The sequence below is a fragment of the Prionailurus bengalensis genome, chromosome C2 (genome assembly GCF_016509475.1).
Source record: "Prionailurus bengalensis isolate Pbe53 chromosome C2, Fcat_Pben_1.1_paternal_pri, whole genome shotgun sequence".
Classification (NCBI taxonomy): domain Eukaryota; kingdom Metazoa; phylum Chordata; class Mammalia; order Carnivora; family Felidae; genus Prionailurus; species Prionailurus bengalensis.
This window is the reverse complement of record NC_057350.1, coordinates 128514787-128529682: the sequence shown is the minus strand read 5'-3', so window position 1 is coordinate 128529682 and position 14896 is coordinate 128514787.

Here is a 14896-nt window from a genome sequence, read left to right as displayed (position 1 = left end):
TGGCCTTGGGCTCTTCATCCTGCTTTTTCGCCCCCAGTTGCTGTTCAGCCCAGAAAGCAGGTGCTTTTCCCCCTCAGAAGCAGCCTGTGTCCTTGGACAAGGGCAGCCTCCTGCCATCAGAACGGAACTCCTCCTGGGGCCCTCAAAGGATGCAGAGCGCGTGCTAGATTCTCAGGGAGGATGGAAGGGAAGGCTCAGAGATGATTCCTTCCCAGGGAGTCTCTCAAGGCAGCAACTGCCCTCTTTATCCCCTCCCCGCCTCTTTAATCTTGCTGGCATGAACCACATGATCTGCACATCCAGCCCCACCTGGGGCGGTATGCAAAGCACCCCTGCATACCATGCATACCCTGCACACCCTCCCCCCCATAGGAGAGACCCCAGAGTCTCACCTTCATAAAGGGGAATGGCAAGCCCTACCCTGCCAGTCCCCTGCCCCTAATATCACCAGGGGGAGGCGGAGCACCTCGAGCATGGAAGTCAGAGGAACCTCGAGCAACAGTAACCTAGCAACAGTGTCTCAGGATTTGAATGTAATTATACCCCGAGCGTGATAAATACTCGGAAGGGCTCCTTATGTGCAGATCATACTAAACAAGTCTTTGAAATTACCCTCATCAAATATTGATAGAAGAAAAGTTTTTTAAAAAGGAAAAAAACCCTGAAGTGCGTGGACAACCTTTCCCGCCGAGCGCCCTGGGCAGTGAGAGAACAGCAGCCAGGGCAGCTCTGAGAGCCTCAAAATCCTCTTCACAGTGATGTGACAGGTCTGGAAAAGAAGTTTAGGCTGAGGACAGCAGTTTTCCTGCACACGAGGGGTGGTGTCCTGGTGCTGAGGGCAGCATTCAGGTTCTGAGGTCAGAAGATCTGAGTCTGGGGTCCTGGCTCAGCCCTCCAAACCAAGGCTTTCTCATTTAGAGTGAGCATGTTGACTGAGAGGGTGGCCCAGTGTGATCTGGCTGGCCAGCAGGTATGCAAGTCAGATGTGTGAAGGGGGAGATGCAGAAAAAGAAACTCTGGCAGGGGACAATGTGGACGCAGGTGCTGAGGCATTTGTACCCTCAGCTCTGGGTTGACTTTGACTGGATCCAAGAGGTGAGTACACAGTGTGCAGACCAAAGCTGGAGAGGTGAGTAGTGAGCCTCACTAAGGAGCCAGGGTTTTGCTACGAGTGAAAACAGAAGACTGTGCAGGCGTGGAGGCCATGAGTTATGTGTGTGTGGGCCAGTGCCAGCTCAGTCACAAGTGCATGGTGGGAAAAGGTCTGTAACTGTGCCAGGGGCAGGACAAGAGGGCGATCTCTATCCAGAGTCATTGGTAATAATCAAAGTCAGAGAAGGTGGGGGATTTAGAGCAGCTGAGCTGACCTTGACCTTCATCCAGGTGCTTTACCAAAACCCCCAGGACAAAGCCCAGCGCCGCCAACCTCCACTCAATGTGCTGCATCATGTTGAGGCATCAGGGGACACTGAGCAGAATGAGCAACAAGATCCTGGGATCAGAGCACGCCTGACAACAAGTCTGAAGTGAGGACGTTTGAAAGAGAGAGAGAGAGGTGAGAGGAGCAGGGGATTTCCCAGTGGGAGAGAGGATGTCTGTCGCTGGGTTAGCAGCGCTGCAGAGCTGAACGCGCTCCTCCGCCCTGCGCGGCTAGAGACTGGCTCTGAGAGAGGAACAAGAAAGAGGTGTCCTACATAGAAACTCAGCCTGTGTCTTTACTACATAGAAGGGCCTGCCCAGCCTGACCATGAACCTGCTCTATGAGCCACGCCAATCCTTTCCCCCTGGGGCCAAGTACACAGGGACTCTGCCTTCTGGGACCCTGAGATTCTAGGACCAGGCTGTCAGCCTGGTCTGGGTGACACACAGCAAGCCAGAGCGCTTCGGGCCCTGCCAACCCCCTTGCTTCATCCCCGAATGCCCTCATCACAGGGGAGAGCCCCCTTCTCTGATGTCTCTCTCCAGGCCTGCCGTGCATCTGTCTCCTGCCTGTTAGAGGAAATCCTCTGCTGTTAGACGCAAGATCTTTAAAGGGCCTCAGATCTTGTCTGTGAGCTCTCTTCTCTGGGCTGGGCTCCCTTGACAGCACTCTGGTGTCTCCCAGCACGTGGGGGGGGGGGGGGGGATGGGGGAAGGAGGGCTGCAGGAGGATGAAAGGCCCCCCCTTTCCTGCTGTGGGATTCAAGTCTGGATCAGTGCCCAATTATACAGCCTCATTCATCCAGTTCAGTGTTCTTCCTAAACATTGATGCGTCTGACAGCTCTGTTCTGGGTAATAATGGCCAGGTGGACCCTGCTTTAAGGAAACTCCATTTACAGAAATCCCCTTGAACAAATTAGCTAAAGGAAGGCGGGACTGTCTCACCTGCCCCTGCCCAGGGGATCCCTGTAAACCCCAGCAGCCCCAGATCACCACCAATGAGTCCATTAGGAGAGTACTGCAACATGGACTGAAGGAGCAAAGGGGAGGAAAATATAAGCACCAAATTATTAAAGGCCACTGCCTTTTAAAATCAGTGGAAATAGAAGCATAGCTGACATCAGACAGAATAGTGAAGAGAGACATCAGATCAATATCAGGGCAAAACTTCCCAGGGATCCCTGGTCAGCAGGAAGAGGATCTGGAAAAAGCATCTGGCCTGTTACTTGGATGGAGTCTCTTGGCTTTGGAAAACACCTCCATCTTCTATGTATTTGCTTTCTGGCTCAAGAAAGGAATCTCTCTCTCTCTCTCTCTCTCTCTCTCTCTCTCTCTCTCTCTCTCCACACACACACACACACACACACACACATATATACACATATATATATACACACACATGTATACACACACACACACACACACACACACACACACACTAGATATTGCCAAATTGTTCTCACCAGCAACTTGTGATAATTCCTGTTTTTTCACATCTTCCTAACATTAGTGGGTTGAAAGGTGATTTCCAGAAAAATATGTACACATCCTCATTCCTGGAACCTGTGGATGCTTCCTTATTTGGAAAAAAGGTAATTAAGTTAAAGATTTCAAGATGAGATCATCTTGAATAATCTGGGTGAACCCTAAATCCCTTGTAAAACTGAGACAGAGGAAAATGAGAAGACACATACAAAGAAAGTCATGTGAAGGAAAGAAGCAGTGATTGAAGAAATGTAGCCACTGGGACACCTGAGTGTCTTAGTCGGTTGAGTGTCCAACTTCGGCTCAGGTCCTATCTCACAGTTTGTGGGTTCAAGCCCCACATCAGGCTTGCTACTGTCAGCATAGAGCCTGCTTCAGATCCTCTGTCCCCCCTCTCTCTGCCCCTCCCCTGCTTACGCTATCTCTCTCAAAAATAAAAAAAGAGATGTGGCCATAAGCCAACGAACACCAAGGATTCCTGGGAGCCACCAGAAGCCAGAGAGTCAACCCACAGAGTGGATTCTCCCCCAGAGTCCCAGAGGGAGCCTGCCCTTCCGACATCTTGATTTCAGGCTTCTGGACTCCAGAACCATGAAAGAACAAGTTTCTTTTCTTTTAAGCCACAAAGTTTGTGATAATTTGTTATGGCAGCCACAGGAAATTAATACAGTGGGTAAATACAAGAGATTCTTTTTTTCTTTAAAAATTCTCCTTGGGGCGCCTAGGTGGCGCAGTCGGTTAAGCGTCCGACTTCAGCCAGGTCACGATCTCGCGGTCCGGTCCGTGAGTTGGAGCCCCGCGTCGGGCTCTGGGCTGATGGCTCGGAGCCTGGAGCCTGTTTCTGATTCTGTGTCTCCCTCTCTCTCTGCCCCTCCCCCGTTCATGCTCTGTCCCTCTCTGTCCCAAAAATAAATAAATTAAAAAAAATAAATAAATAAAAATAAAAATAAAAATTCTCCTTAACAGATAATTGATTGTTTAAAGCAAAAATGTTATCAAGGAACTGTAGGCTTTATAACATACACAGAAGTAAAATGTGTAACAATAGCACAAAGAACAGGAGGGGGAAGTGGAGAGTTACTCTTGTAAAGGTTATTATTATACTCTGCCTGTGTGATAAAATATTATTTGAAGACAGACTTTGATAAGTTAAAGATTTATACTATAAACCTTAGAGCAACCACTTAAGGAAAAAAGAACAAAGGAAAAAGAAAGCTATTAAGCCAACAGAGATAAAATGGAACCAACAAACTATTTAACATCCATAACTTATGATTATTCTAATAAAATGTAAAATTACTCAATAGTGTTCACTATCCTCCTTCTTATAAAAATAGGTTTTTTTTAGAGTTTACTTTAACTCTGCCACAGTGTCGTCTAGAGTGATTAGTTTATTATGTTTACCTACATAGCTTACTAGTTTGTGTTCCCCTCTGTCTATCCTATCCCATGCCTTCCTTCCTTTCCTTCTTTATTTAAAGAGTCCCCTCTTAAGATTTTTGTTTATTTCTTCCTCTGCTTTGTGCTAGTAGAGAAAGAACTATGGTTGGCAAACGGTCTTCATTTTTCGATATCTCAAAAATGCCTTTATTTTGCTTTTTCTTGAGTGAAAATTTGCCTAAGTATACAGTACAAATTTGGCATTTCAGGACTTTAAATACTTTATTTTATTCCAGCCATCTATTTTTTCTGAGGAGAAATCTGCTGTCACTCGATTGTTGTTTACCTCGTGCTCTATTGTTTCCTCTGTAGTAACTTCTGAGATTGTCTTCTACTCTTTATGCTCCACAGTCTCGTGTGATACATCTCAGTGTTGGAATTGCACAGAATTATTTTTAAGTACTCCAAAGCCCACTTAGCTCCTAAGGCTGCTGTCTTTCTTTGATGCTGAAGAAGCCTTTCTCTTTCGCGATTGTTTCTCTACTATAGTAGTTATTTTCTGTTAAAATCCCTAGGAAATGTTTATGGAATAGTCTTAAACTATCCTCCGTGTCTTTTAATTACACATTTAGTATTTTTATATCTTTCTTCCCCTCTGTGCTGGATCCTGAATCTGTTCCTCAGTGCCATTTCCAATTCATCCCATTTGTCTACAAATATATCCAGTTTAGAATTTACCACATCCATTGAGTTTTTATGTCAGTGACTATGCTTTTTATTTCTAATATTTTTGCTTGATTTTTACTGTATGCCTCTGTTCTTGTTTCATTTTACTGGCTTTGTTTCATAATGTTTTAAAGAATTTAATGGACATTATCTCCTTACTTATCTCAGATTTCTAAACCTACTTTTCAAATCATTTTTTCAGATTCTTTCTCTTTATGTTTATTTATTTATTTTATTTTTGAGAGAGAGCTTGTGTGTGCTCAAGTCAGTTGAGTGGGGGAGAGGCAGAGAGAGAGGGAGAGAGAATTCCAAACAGTACCTGTGTCAGCACAGAGACCAATGTGGGGCTTGATCTCTGGAACCTGTGAGATCATGACCTAAGCTGATACCAAGAGTCAAACGCTTAACCAACTGAGCCAGCCAGGCACCCCAACGGTGATTTATTTTAAGAGAGCAGCTAAAAATGCTTTTATTCGCCATTCTCCATGTTTTCATTGGGCCTCCATTTGAAAAGGGAATTTTTTTTAAAGATGTATTTATTTTGAAAGAGAAGGTGAGGGAGGAAGGAAGGAGCAGAAAGAGAGAGAGAATCCCAAGCAGGTTCCACGCTGTCAGTGCAGAGCCCAAGGCAGGGCTTCATCTCAGGAACTGCGAGATTGTGACCTAAACTGAAACCAAGAGTCAAACGCTTAACTGACTAAACCTCCCAGGCACCCCTAAATTTTTTGTTCTGATAGATATGGTTACTAATCTTTGTAGGCTTGAGATTTCTTCAAGTGGCTCAGAATTTTGGATTTTAGGCTCACTTTAAGAGGGCAGCTTTGGGTTGTTAGGCAATTTTTTTCCCTCTCTCTTTGCTCTGCACTCGCTCACCCCACCCAGTAGTTTTATGGCTGCTTCTATTACGTGCTCCCACCAGGCCAACCTCAATACAGAAGTTCTGGTCTAATATTGGCAGGCAGACTCCCTGCTCCAGAATGATGTTTGTGGTAGAGAAGATCCAGTCACAAGGGTCATGGGTGACTTGGTCCATTTCTAGCCACAAGGTTGAGCCTGCATTTGAACTGTCATCCCTTAGGCTCAACAATGCTGAGGCCACTACTCCAGGCAGCATATCCTTGGTTTCTTTCTTCTTCAAGATTTTTCATGATCAAAGATGTCTTTCCCCAGGCCCTGGCCTTAGGCAGTAGGTAGGCTTTTCCTGGCCTCTCATCTTGCACAGGGCCTCTCAGTTCTATTACCCAACAGGTAATGAACTTACTTCTGGCTGCAATTGATGATCTTTGTACTTTCTGACAGACCTGGACAGGGTGAGCAGGCACATGCCCTCAGCTTTGCTTCACTTCACTGCCTTTCTGTTTCATGAGGTCCACAGAAGTGTTCATCTTGTGTTTGAGCCTGTTGGTATCCTGTTTTTCTTTTTATAGTTTATCTATCACTGCTATTCATTTGCAGCATTGAGGATTTCAAATCAAAGTGTGAACTTAGTGCTGGTCTTGATGGAAGACCCAGATGTGGCTTCTTAATCTACTAAGAGTATGACATATCATTTGCTATTTAGGAATAACTCTTAGACCCCTCAGCCTTACATCACTTGGACCCAAGGATCTGGAGCCACCCGATTTATAAGTGCCTGGGACAAGTTATGTAATTTGAGAAGTTTAGAATGGCACCTCCAAAATGTCTTCACCCCAGCCTGGCAAAAATGCACCAATTTTAGTGTAAATTGAGAATAAAGTTAAACTGCTGACTGTGTGGAATGTGGAACCTGAAAATATTTCACTTCAGACCCCAAAACTATTAACCCATTAGTGTTAGACAACATTTGCCATACTGACTTCCAGCACTGGGCTAATAACAGTGTTCCAGGGAATGAGACAAGACAGCTGAACCAGGAGAGCTGTGGGGCAGCATTCACAAAGGTCCAGTCAACAGATTATAGCCCATCTGAGTCCTCCAGAAACAGGGAACAAGCCAAAGTCAGGGTCACGGTGTGTGTTTTGGCCAGTCTGTATTTTAGAGCACTTGCTTGCTCACTGTGCACCTGATGATTTGTAGTATTTATCAGTCAGATTAAGAAGTCAATCCATCACAACAGGGATGTCTGGGTAGCTCAGTCAGTTAAGTGTCAGATTCTCGATTTTGGCTCAGGCCATGATCTCCCAGTCGTGAGATGGAACTCTGCATCAGGCTCTGTGCTGAGTGTGGAGTGTGCTTGGGATTCTCTCTCTCACCCTCTCTCTCTGCCCCTCCCCTACTTGTGTGCACGCTCTCTCTCTCTCTCTCTCTCAAAATAAATAAATAAACTTAAAAAAAGAGAAGTCTATCACATCAAATAATAGCGTTCTATTTTCCCTTTCCAAAAGATTAAGTTAACGGGTCCAATTTTTTTGAAGTTTGAATTCTCCCATAACGTTTGCTTAAACTTTGGGCACAGTGTACCTCCCAGCCACAAATCACTGGTAGAAGTAAGGTAGCCAGTTGTTATCCAAAGTCAATAACTTAATGCATCCTGCCAGCCTCAGTTCCACATTAAACGTGATAATTGGACTTATATCTGTTACTTTTATTCCACCCAAATGTGATGTCTAAAAATGTCTTATGTATTTTTGGTAAAGACAAGACTGCTTTAACATACAGTAGTGTGATTTTGCATTCTCTAATTTTTCACAGAAGGTTAATTCCATTGATTAATTGGAACTACCTAGAAAAATGAGTTTTTGTTTTTTAAAAATTATGGACAGGGAAATATGGAATTAAACAAAGTTGAACTTTTTTATTTTTCTTTTTACTGTAGGAATTATTAAGTCCTCTAATACTGTCATGTGTAGTGTGATTCCTTAAGACAAGGATCAGGTGTTTCATTTTTCTAGACACATCTGATCATGGAAACTTCTTCTCCAGAGCACCTTCAGGAACTTCTATTCTGCAGAGCCCTCTGTGGGAAATTCCAATAAAATCTAACAAAAGGTATCCAATGTTGCCTGATGCTATTAAGGAGAACAATATTTCAGGTATTCTGTGGAGAGTAATGTACTTACTTCCAGGTGCTTTGCAACTTTGAGACCCAATGGTTATTTTTAAAAATCTGTCTGGTGGCAGTGTGGAGTGCAGGCTGCCTGGCTGGGCTTCCAGGAAAGTGGACACCACAACAGGAAAACCATGTAGTCTGCAGCCTGCTGGAGAAGGGGGTGTGGGTTCGGTGCAGAACCGAGAGAACCTGTGTCTCTTTGGATGTGAGCGGGGATGGGGAGGGACACCAAGAATCTGGTCGTTTGTTCATTCAACAAGTATGTACTGAACATATCATGTGCCAAGCACTGTTGTTCTAGGTACTGTGGATATAGCTGCGAGTATATCCCTGACCTCTTTATGTCTTTCTCACGCTTTAGGGAGACGAATGGGGTGCTATGCATGCAGAGAGCGGGCACCCAAGGAGAAATAGCCTCAATGAGCAGAGCAGGAGCCTGCCACTCTGGAGGGTGCCTGGGCACCTGATGTTCAGGTGGAGATGCTGATGAGGAAGCGCGAAATGAAATCTGGAGCTCGGAAAGAGAGATGTGGGTGGGAAGTAGAATTCACATGTACGGGTGGGAATTGAAGCCGCGAGAACATTTGTATTACCCATGAGATAGTCAGTGGAGTGAGAAGTGCCTTATTTTTAATGAGGGGCATAGAGAAGGGACCGTAAGCACAAGGAAATCTTCCAATAAATGTTGAGTGAGTCCCATACATGAGACGTGGTGTGAGAGATGGACACGAGCCAGGAGAGAAGGGTACGAGGAAGACAACAAAGGAAAGTTTCAGAAAGGAAGGCGAGGCCAGTCAGATGCCATGGCATTAGAGCATGCCAAGAGCTGCAGGGGAAAAAAATAGGAGCACACCTTTCTTTTCCTGCTTTAACTCCTGGCTTCCCTTCAGTTTTTCTTGGGGGAGGCCCTGTGGAATCCCCAACTTATTATAAGCAAATCTCCCCATGGCCTCAACTGCTTCACAATCACACCATCCATTTCCTGCCACAACTAAAACCTGGGCCTGTGCCGTCACCTCCAGCTTCTTATAGGAATAGAGCTGCCAGGGGTGCCTGGGTGGCTCAGTCAGTTAAGCATCTGATTCTTGATTTTGGCTCAGGTCATGATCTTACAGTTCGTGGGTTCGAGCCCCATGTCAGGCTCTGCACTGTCAGCACAGAGCCTGCTTGGGATTCTGACTTTCCCTCTCCCTCTGCCCCTCCCCTGCTCATGCTCGCTCGCTCGCTCTCTCTCTCTCTCTCTCTCTCTCCCTCCCTCCCTCCCTCAGAATAAATAGACATTAAAACAAACAAACAAAAAAGGAATAGAGTTGCCAGGAAACTTTCTCAAGGGGAGGCGGCTCATTCTCCCATGTATTAACTAACCCTCGTGGGGTCCAGACCCAGTCTTGGGGATTTCTCTCCTCTTCTTACTTTACAACAACTCTCCACTGTAGAAGGTAGTGGGCACCAGGACACCTCTGCCACAGCTTGTCTTCTCCATTTTGCAAAACTGCTCCTCCACCTCTCCTGTCATTGCTGCCTACTGACCAGAAGGTCATTAGAATATTGGCACCTGACTTCCACCTTAAACTTCCATTTCTTTTTTAATTTTTTTTTTTTTTTTTAGTGTTTAATTCATTTCTGAGACAGAGAGAGACAGAGCATGAGCGGGGGAGGGGCAGAGAGAGAGGGAGACACAGAATCCAAAGCAGGTTCCAGGCTCTGAGCTGTCAGCACAGAGCCCAATGTGGGGCTGGAACTCATGGACCGTGAGATCATGACCTGAGCCAAAGTCGGTCGTTCAACCGACTGAGCCACCCAGGTGCCCCTTTGCACTTCCATTTCAAGCCCACCATTGTCCTGGTGATTTCAGCCTCTGTTAATGAAACATCTAGCATGAGCCTCAAAGTCCTTTCTTCTCCTCGGCTATAACATCTTCCATACTCCACTCCTGCAGCCTATTTTGGGGCCCCACCCTGGATTTTACAATTGCTGAGAACTCTCCCATGTATGACCTCCTTCACTCCCAGCCCTGGATTCACAGCCTCTTTCTCTATCATTGCCTTGACTCCCCCAAGGGAGGCACCTAGGGTGGAGGCTGAAAGCCCCAGCTGTGAAGTCCAGCATATCCTTGCTCATTCCCCTGGCCTTGTACTCCAACCCTAATTCATCTTCAACTTTGCTCCCTTTTTTAAAAAAATGTTAATGTTTATTTATTTTTGAGACAGAGAGAGAGAGAGAGAGAGAGAGAGAGAGAGAGAATGAAAAGGGGAGGGCCAGAGAAAGAGGGAGATACAGAATCTGAAGCAGGCCCCAGGCTCTGAGCTGTCAGCACAGAGTCCGATGCAGGGTTTGAACTCACGGACTGTGAGATCATGACCTGAGCCAAAGTCAGATGCTTCACCTACTGAGCCACCCAGGTGCCCCAACCTTGCTCCCTTTTAAAACCTAAACCTTTCCTCTGACCCTGGCACTACTCCATTAAAATCCACTCAGTGGTTCCCCATTCCTTATAGAAGAAAATGCAAATGTAGCAAGATAAGCCCATCTAGGTCTTAGGAGACCCTTTCACGGACTGGTCTCCACCGCCTGCTCCCGGCTTGCCTCAGATACACCCGTATTGTACACCAGACGCACACTTATACCACATCAACACTGCTGCCAGGAGAGCCCCTCTACCCCATCGACCAGCATTCTTCTTCACTCCTTCCAACTCAGCGCTCAAAATGCAGTTTCAGCTTCACCATCTCTGTGCACCCATAGCTATAACTCATTAACTGGGTCTCCATAGGCCCACTATAGCCACTCTACCCCAGACCAGCCTCGATCACAGATCCTGTGAGATTACCATGCATTTGGGTGTTCATTTCTCGGTCTCTCACTAGACACCAACCTTTCTAAGAATAGGTCTGTGTTTACTTCATCTCTTTATCCCACAGAACCTGGCCGGTGTAGCAGCAGTCAGCCAATGTTCGGTAAATAAATGAAGATTTCAAAAAATAAGAGGTGAGGAAAAAAATTGAGGTTGAAGAATTCTGATGAGACATGTTAGCTAATAAATTCAGAATCAAAAGACTCAGATTCAAATCCCATTTCTACCACTTACTATGATGGGACCTGGGACAAGCCACTAATAATAACAATATTATTCATTGTGTGCTTGTCACATGTCAGGCACTGTCTCATGCAAACCCGATAATAAATCATTATCATCCCCATTAAAGAGGAGGAGATAGTGGCCCTACATAGTTAAGTAACTTGCCCAAAACACAGCTATAAAGGCAGACCTAAGACTCAAACCTGAGCTAACGTCCAGAAACCCATGGTGTTACCACTCTGCCCTGATGCCATGTGCTCACCCTAGCAATTCCTGCCAGCCTGCCTCAGTGGGGATGTAGTGAGGGTGGAAACAAGTTAATATGTATCACAGAGAAGTGCATTCGAATGCCAGTTCTCATTACATATTAAGTCATTCATTCACCAGCCCTCCCTCGAACCTCCCAAAAGCTAATCATTTGAACATGTTTAGTAGCTTGAAAGTAGCTGTTAAATAGAATCTGAATTCAACACAGGATTGAAGCCAATTACAGTTTCTGATAAAGTTAATCTGTTCTAATTCATTATTATTATGATTACCATCCTTGTTATTATTAAGCCACAGCCACAAAACTATTTCTGGCTCAGAGATAGAGGGAGCAAGCTATTTCTTGAGCCCAAGACACAAAGACCATCCGTCCCCAAGGCTCGGGAGATGGCATAATAAAGAGCTCCCGGAGTAATCTTTGCTGAGTTGCATTGTTAACGCTCTCCTAAGGGACGCCGGTGGCTGTAATTGCTGCAGTCTGACCGGCCTGTAGAGCTACCTGAATTAAGTGGGCGAATCGGAATTTTCAGTGGAGCCATCTGGGACATCACCTTTAACCCTCCCCGGTGCTCCACCCAGCCAACTGCTCATTACAGGTGGAGACCCCTGTCACCTCCACCCACTTCCTCCCCTGCGTGTGCACAAGTCTCTTCTCCCTGCCGGCTCTGGCACAGCACCCTGTGAACTGGGTGGGGGAGCAGGACAGCAGCTAGCATATCTGCACCTGAGCACCAGGACCTCAAAACCCAGCTTTTGACATTACCACCTGCTCAGGGGCAGCACCAAGCTTTCAGTTAACCATCCCTGAGCTCTGGGTTAAAGGCCAGGGTTCAAGCTTCCTTCTGCCACTTACTCTTTCTGTGTGCATGATTTGGTAAATCGTGCCCACTCTGAGACAAGTGCTCACGGGACATGAGGGTGGCGCATTGTGAGGGGGGACTACCTTGTTCATTTGCACAGGAGGGCTGGAAAGGCTTCCTGGAAGAGCGATGCCAGACTTAGTTTTTTTAAAAATGAACCAGAATGTGAGAGAGAAGCAGGATAGTATCTGTGAAATGTGGTTGGGTGGCAAGAGAAGCTGAGAAGTGGGGAAGGGTGAGCAGGTGTGTAAAGAAGCTGATTGGAACACCACCTGTAGGTGAAAGAAGTCGCCGGACAGCTCGCAGTAGGCATGTTCTGTGGAGAACTGTGCACTTTACAAAAAACATCACCCTGACACTGTAGAAGTTGGAGGCGATCACACCTGGAGGAAGGGAGACAAGTCAATAAGCCTCTGCATTAACTGAGGCAAGAGATGAAGAAGGAAGTGATAGCAGGGACGGAGGAGATAACATTCCTTTAAATTGGTAAAATAGGGGCACCTGGGTGGCTCAGTCACTTTGACCAGCTGACTCTTGGTTTTGACTCAGGTCATGATCTCACAGTTCATGGGTTCGACCCCCATGTGGGGCTCTGTGCTGACAGCACGGAGCCTGGTTAGGATTCTCTCTCTCTCTGCCCTTCCCCTGCCCATACTCTCTCTCTCTCTCTCAAAATAAATAAACATTTAAAAATTTGTACTAAATTAGTAACATAAAAAATAGCAGCCAAAATAAAACTATTAAAGAGAGTAGTCAGCGGGGGCGGGGGAAACTAGCTAAATAGCCCAGATCAGTCTTCAACATCATAAAACTGGTGTCCTTAGAGGCCTCTCTGCAAGGCCTCATATGGTCTCCTGGCCAATGGTAGGTAATGTTTGGACAACATAACACACACAGGTACATGCACACATGCATCTACATACACATGTGTATACAGACATGCATGTATGGATGTATGGCCATTGCATGGGCAAATGTGAATGTGTGGAAAAGCACGCATATTCATGAGCACACACATGTATTGCATGGCACATATATGAATATACATGTGCACATGCACAAACATACTCATGCACAAATCCACATGCACATGCACACATCAATCCATTAAAGAAAATAGTCTCATTATCCCTACTTTGCACATAAGAAATCAGAAGCACAGGGGCGCCTGGGTGGCGCAGTCAGTTAAGCGTCCGACTTCAGCCAGGTCACGATCTCGCGGTCCGGGAGTTCGAGCCCCGCGTCGGGCTCTGGGCTGATGGCTCAGAGCCTGGAGCCTGTTTCCGATTCTGTGTCTCCCTCTCTCTCTGCCCCTCCCTGTTCATGCTCTGTCTCTCTCTGTCCCAAAAATAAATAAACGTTGAAAGAAATCAGAAGCACAGAAGTTACACAACTAAGTTACACAACCAGGATTTGAACACAGGTATCTTACTCCAAATTCTGTGCTTCTAATACCCATGTAAAATAACCTCTTGAGACAAACGCACAGGTCACTCACAAAAGAAAAGATCATTCTGGTCTTTGATATCTTCTTTGCAACACAAAAGTCCAAAAGTCAGTAATATCAAGAGTTTTGATGAAAAGAAACCTCTGACCCATTATATGTAGCCCATTTGTTTTTCAAGTGTTAAAGCAAAAGAAAGATATCCTTAGCTGTGTAAGTACTAATCTTAAAAGATTTACTCACAGGGACGCTTGGGTGGCTCAGTCGGTTGGCCATTGGACTTCAGCTCAGGTCATGTTTGAGCCCAGCATTGGATTCACTGCTGTCAGGCAGAGCCCGCTTTGGATCCCCAGTCCCCCCTCTCTCTGTCCTCCCTTGCTTACGCTCTCTCTCTCAAAATGAATAAATAGTAAAGAAAGAAAGAAAGAAAGAAAGAAAGAAAGAAAGAAAGAAAGAAAGAAAGAAAGAAAGAAAGAAAGAAAGAAAGAAAAAAAAAAGATATAGGGGCACCTAACCTAGGTGGCTCAGTAGGTTAAGTACCTGACTTCAGCTCAGGTCATGGTCTCGTGGTTCATGAGTTCCAGCCCTCAGTTGGGCTCTGTGCTGACAGCTTAGAGTCTGGAGTCTGCTTTGGATTCTGTGTCTTCCTCTCTCTCTGCCCCTCCCCCTCTCTCACTGTCTCTCTCTTAATGTTAAAAATAAATAAACATTAAAGATATATATATATGGGGCGCCTGGGTGGCGCAGTCGGTTAAGCGTCCAACTTCAGCCAGGTCACGATCTCGCGGTCCTGAGTTCGAGCCCCGCGTCGGGCTCTGGGCTGATGGCTCGGAGCCTGGAGCCTGTTTCCGATTCTGTGTCTCTCTCTCTCTCTCTGTTCCTCCCCCGTTCATGCTCTGTCTCTCTCTGTCCCAAAAATAAAAAAAAATAAATTAATTAAAAAAAAAGATATATATATATATATATATATATAAAAGGATTTAAAAGTAAATAAATAAAAAGATTTACTCACAGCTATACTTTTAGTAACAAGAAGGGAAGAAGCATATTAAGAGTTCAGAAATTACAAGGGCACCTGGGTGGCTCATTGGGTTCAGTGTCTAACTTCGGCTCAGGTCACTATCTCAAGGTTCGTGGGTTCGAGCCCCGCACTGGGCTTGCTGTTGTCAGCGTGGAGCCCCTTTGGATCATCTGTCCACCTCTT